Source organism: Scyliorhinus canicula, chromosome 17, assembly GCF_902713615.1.
Source record: "Scyliorhinus canicula chromosome 17, sScyCan1.1, whole genome shotgun sequence".
NCBI lineage: Eukaryota > Metazoa > Chordata > Chondrichthyes > Carcharhiniformes > Scyliorhinidae > Scyliorhinus > Scyliorhinus canicula.
In genome coordinates, this window is record NC_052162.1 from 55576935 (window position 1) to 55582934 (window position 6000).

The following is a 6000-nucleotide window of genomic DNA, read 5'->3' on the forward strand; positions in this document are numbered from 1 at the left end:
TCCAACCCGCGCATGCGCGGATGATGTCATCGCGCATTTGCGCGAAACCCGCGCATGCGCGGGCCGGGATGCCCCTCAGCCGCCCCGCGAAGTGATACAGCGGGTCGGCGGAAGGACAAAGAGTGCGCGGGAATCGGACCCGCTGCCCGCGATCGGTGCCCACCGATCGCGGGCCCATGGCACCCTTGGCACGGCCGTGGTACTGCCGTGCCAATCGGTGCCATGGTTTTCAAAATCGGGACTTTACGGCCGTTTTTACGAACGGCCAGACCAGGTGTGTTTGCCGTTCGTAAAAACGGCCATAAAGGGCTTGGAACTCGGCCCATCGGCCAGTTGAGAATCGCTGCTGGCCGTAAATAAACGGCGGCAGCGATTCGTATCGGGAGTTGGGCGTGGGGGGGGGGAGAATAGCGGGAGGGCGTCAGACTAGCGTGGCCGTAAAAATTTACGAACCCCGCTATTCTCCGCACCGTCGTGAGTGCGGAGAATTGCGCCCCCTATTCTTTCAAAGGTTAAATGAATGGTACAGTCTGGCTGGCCTTACAAATGCAGCAATCTTTTCCACCTTCCTTCACCCTTGGGAATGGCCAGGTTACCGGTGGACCAGGGTCCACGTTGATTCTGCAGGCTGGTTTATGGGCAAGATGTTTTTGCTGATGTTTGACCACTCAAACTGCCTATCAGCTCAAGAGATGGGGACCACTACCTCGATGGCTGCAGTAGATGCCTTGCACCGAGTGTTTGCCATACATGGGCTTCCCGAATCAATTGTTTGGGACAATGGCAGCCCCTTCACCGGTGATAATTTCCTGTTTTTTCTGTGAGCCAGTGACACGAGGACAGCCTCTACAACCCACCATCAAACGGTCTGGCTGAGAGAGCAGTCCAATCTTTCAATAATGCCATGACAAAGCAGTCTGATAAACCCCTTTGCCAGACATTGACTAATTGCTTGCTGTTGTACATCCTAACCTCTTATTCAACCATGGGGATCACACCAGCTGAGCTGCTCATGGACCGTTGGTTGAGAACCCGATTGGATCTTGTGTTTCCAAATTTTGACGGAAGGGTGGAGGCACCTCAGGTCTCTCAGAAGAGTCAGCAGTCAGTCCAGACAGTGACAGGAAATTCTGGGTGGGAGACTGGGTTTTGCTCCATACTTTTGCCTCAGGTTCACCTTGGTTAGAAGGGTGGGTTGTGCCCCAGTCAGGGCCAATGTCCTATGTGGTTAATGTGAACTGGAAGACTTTCAACAAGCATGTCAACCACTTGAATCAAGGGTGACCACACACAACTTGGAGTAAACAAGCCCAGCTAGCATTGTGAACACTCTTGTAATGCTATCAAGCCGAAGGGATCCAGGGACTCACGGTTCTGTTCAATCAGCTGTACCTGTTGAGGCTAGTGAGGCCAGTTCGCCTGTGGTTGAGTTGGTGCCTCCTGAGGCAGCACCAAATATTGACAACTCAATTACCCAAAAGAGTGCCAAGCCTGTGGCAGGACTACGGAGGACCAGGAGGACCTAGAGATCTCCGGACCAATTGCCTTTTTGATGGACTCTCTTTCCCTTGTTGTCTCCGTTAACATTTGTAACTTCTGTATATAATTCTTGGGTAATTGTTTTAAGGGAATTAAGTGGGGAGGAATGTGGTAAAATGGCCCCTTTAAGGAGGCAGGCTTCATGGACCATGTGACCGGCTTGAGGTCAATTATGTGGAAACCCCAGCCAATTGGGGAGTTTGCACGGGGCACTGCGAGCAGGACCCCAGGCAGTGTGGATGAGAGAGCTGAAGTGTAAGGACCTGTCATCTAGTGTTCTGTGTCTGTTACTTAACTGCCTTTAGGTTTCATCAATAAACCACTTTTGTTAACTGCTGGAAGCCTCCTGTGTATGTCTTGAGTGATCCCAAGGACATATGCTGAAGTGGTCATACCGTAAAAAGGATGCATTCTGGTGAAAGTAGAAGCAAATGGACAGATGATTAAGTTGTCTCTTCATGTTGTCCATTGGAATTTTCCTGCTTTATTTGTCAGTGCATGGGCAGCACGGTGGTGCAGTGGTTAGCACAGCTGCCTACGACGCTGAGGACCTGGGTTCAATCAAGGCCCTGGGTCACTGTATGTGTGGAGTTTGCACATTCACCCCGTGTCTGTGTGGGTTTCACCCCCTCAATTCAAAGATATGCAGGTTAGGTGGATTGGCCATGCTAAATTGCTCCTTAATTGGAAAAATATAATTGGGCACTTGATAGTAATCAACTATTTCCTGATAGATTTAATAGGTAAAAAGGCTATTTTATTGTAAATATTAAGACCCAGTTTTAACACTTGAAGTAAATGCAAGCTGTTTTGCCGTAAGCAAGAAACCATTTCTGTATTATTTTGAAAGTTAAATTGTTTATAAGTTACTTCTTTTTAAGTCCTTTTGCTAGCCGGACTTTATTGAAAATAGATTTACGTTTCTCTCAATTGTAATCAAATAGAGGCAATAAAGATTATCGCTTGCATCCGAGAAGTTTAACTCCAATTTCTACTGCGTTTTAGTGTCTCAAGACTTCACTAATTCCTGGTAGATCTCATCGGCACTCTAAATATTTTTTAAAAATTATTTGTCAGAGCATGCTTGGCAAAGTAAGAAGTCTTACAACACCAGGTTAAAGTCCAACAGGTTTGTTTCAAACACGAGCTTTCGGAGCACGGCTCCTTCTTCAGGTGAATGGAAAGGCTTGTTCCAGAAATGTTTATATAGACACAGTCAGAGATGCCCCGGAATGCGAGCACCTGCAGGCAATCAAATCATCAAAGATGCAGAGAGAGAGGTAACTCCAGGTTAAAGAGGTGTGAATTGTCCCAAGCCAGTTCAGTCGGTAGGCCTCTGCATAGGCCTCGACCAATGTAGTCTACCTCATACGCTGCAGGAAAGGATGTCCCGAAGCGTGGTACATTGGCGAGACCATGCAGACACTGCGACAACGAATAAACGGGCATCGTGCGACTATCAACAGGCAGGACTGTTCCCTTCCAGTTGGGGAACACTTCAGCAGTCAAGGACATTCAGCCTCTGATCTCCGGGTCAGCATTCTACAAGGAGGCCTTCAGGAGACGCGACAACGCAAAATTGCTGAGCAAAAACTTATAGCTAAGTTCCGCACGCATGAATGCGGACTCAACCGGGATCTGGGATTCATGTCGCATTACATTCGGCCCCCACCAACAAGCCTGGACTTGCAGAGGCCTACCGACTGAACTGGCTTGGGACAATTCACACCTCTTTAACCTGGAGTTACCTCTCTCTCTGCATCTTTGATGATTTGATTGCCTGCAGGTGCTCGCATTCCGGGGCATCTCTGACTGTGTCTATATAAACATTTCTGGAACAAGCCTTTCCATTCACCTGAAGAAGGAGCCGTGCTCCGAAAGCTCGTGTTTGAAACAAACCTGTTGGACTTTAACCTGGTGTTGTAAGACTTCTTACTGTGCTCACCCCAGTCCAACGCCGGCATCTCCACATCATGGCTGCTTGGCAAAGTTTAGGCTTAACTGGGAAGCAGTTAATCAACTAGTAGATTCAAAGAACAACTTGCAACAACTTCTAATGAAGGTGTTTGATGATTCACTAGGCTCAATGACTGGAGAGGTACACCTAACAATCAAGCCAGACAGCACATCCAAATGTCTCAAAGACAGAACCGTACCATACGCCCTCAGGCCAAAGTTGCAGAAGAACTGGAAAGACTAGTGCAAACAGGTGTCATTGAACCTGTTGCTACAAATGATTGGGCAACAGCAAATATTCCTTTTGGAATAATATCTGCTCCTGCTCTTTTTCAAAGATCCATGGATCACATTCTAAATGGGTAGAATGGAGCACAATGTTATTTAGATGACATCCTCATCACCGGTTCAAATGAACAGGAGAATGTGGAAGCTACCCTGAAGTGTTTACACAGCCACAATATGAGTTAAAAAGGAAAAAGTTCGATTTTTTTCATGTCATCCATAAATTACCAAGACTAAATGATCAATAAAGATGGCTTATTCAAAGAGCCGAAGTAAAGCTCCAGGCCTCACAAAAGTGTCACATTTAAAGGTCATTTTTAGGATTGAGCAATTATTATGGTAAATTTGTGCCAAATTTAGCAACACGCGTGAAGCCTTTATGCACTCTGCTTTGCATCAAACAGACAGGATGTGGAGATGCCGGCGTTGGACTGGGGTGAGCACAGTAAGAAGTCTTACAACACCAGGTTAAAGTCCAACAGGTTTGTTTCAAACACGAGCTTTCGGAGCACGGCTCCTTCTTCAGGTGAAGAAGGAGCCGTGCTCCGAAAGCTCGTGTTTGAAACAAACCTGTTGGACTTTAACCTGGTGTTGTAAGACTTCTTACTGTGCTCAAACAGACAGGGCACTGGTCAGAAGAATACAGAAGTGCATACAATGAGGTAAAAGAAGCCTTACAAAAGTCAGAGCTATTGGTTCATTATAATCCCAAGTCGATGTTGCAACCTACTTGTGTGATGCCTATGTATAGAAATAATGCATCAGTGGATCTGTTGTATAAATGTTAAGAGATTGTTGTTGTACTAATGAAGTAAAGGGGGAGGGTTGTTATGTATCAGAGATTACATCCCTGCTGGTAAAGCTTCACGTGATGTGTAGCGAACTCAGTATAGTGTTTGCGTGGGCTTTGTAGTTCTGCATCTTGGATTATATGAGCAACACCACTTTATAAACCTCTCATCGTGTTTGAAAGAATTCAGAGTGTGGCCACCTCCATACCTTTTATTTTTGCGGCAAACAAAAGTTCAGACGGACTTTAAATATGCAGATTGAATTTGAAAGTGTGTCCCTGATCAACGCAATTGATCAGCTTCAGTGTTTTGCTTCACAAAAAATCCAAGCCACATGGGGGTTTCCACACTCAATTCATTCAGCTTCCTTATGTCTTCTTGTCTGAAGATTCTGAGTAATGTCACAGCAGCCGCTCTGAGCAACTCAGAAATATGCTGCGACATGTTTGACACACAACCTGAGTTACCCGAACTATTGAAGAGTCTTTTTCCAAGAAACATGGATAAAAGAAAGTGCATGTTATTGTGACATTTTTCAAGTTAAATTTGATCGAACTGCACTTGCTTCCAGTCTTGCAATGTTTTGCACCTCGCACTGTTTCAGGTTGCCCAGAGCAAAAGCCATTACCACCACCGAATGTAAATCTGACCACTTTATTATGAATGCAATAAGATGCACAGGTGTTATGAAACGTCTGCCTGTCTTATGTCTTGTGGTTCCCTGAAGTTTGAAATAATCACACTTTTTAGGCACAAATACTGGAGCTTACATCAAGTGCATTCTTCCCATCTCCCCATGTGTGTGTGGTGGAATAATATGTTAGTTTTGTGTACTGACTATAGCGTAAAAGTGAGTGCTGTGGCATCGTAGATAAATATTTAACATACATATGACAGCATAATTCCTAAATCATTTTGCACTACCCCATGTTTACTCTTACTTTTATTTCAGGAACAGTAGCCATTTGGAAAAATTGGGCGGCAGAAACACAGTACAATTTGCCACAACAGTGGCAACACCTGCGATAGAGTTTAAATATGGGACTGTCCCTTTAAAACGTATGGTCACCATAATTACTTAAGAATAGACAGCACTCCTGCTCTTCTAGACCCGACAAAAGAAAGTAAAGTATTTAAAAACTTACCTCTTTGGGACCTCCTTTTACCCCAACTTCTAGTTAAAATAAGTTGGCCTCCAATTACATTGTTGGACCACAATCAGCATCTTCTTCAGTTTCAAGTGCGTTCCCCTGCTGCCTTCTCAGAGGAGGTTTAAAATCAAAGGCTGCGGGACTAGAGTGTGAAGTGGTTGGGGTAAGTGTCCTTTGCCAAGTTTAACCCTGCCCCTACAGCAGATGTGGCATGCACTTGGAGTGAGATTCTTGCACTGCCGAGAAACACGTGGCTATTCAACGCGACTCCTGTTGAA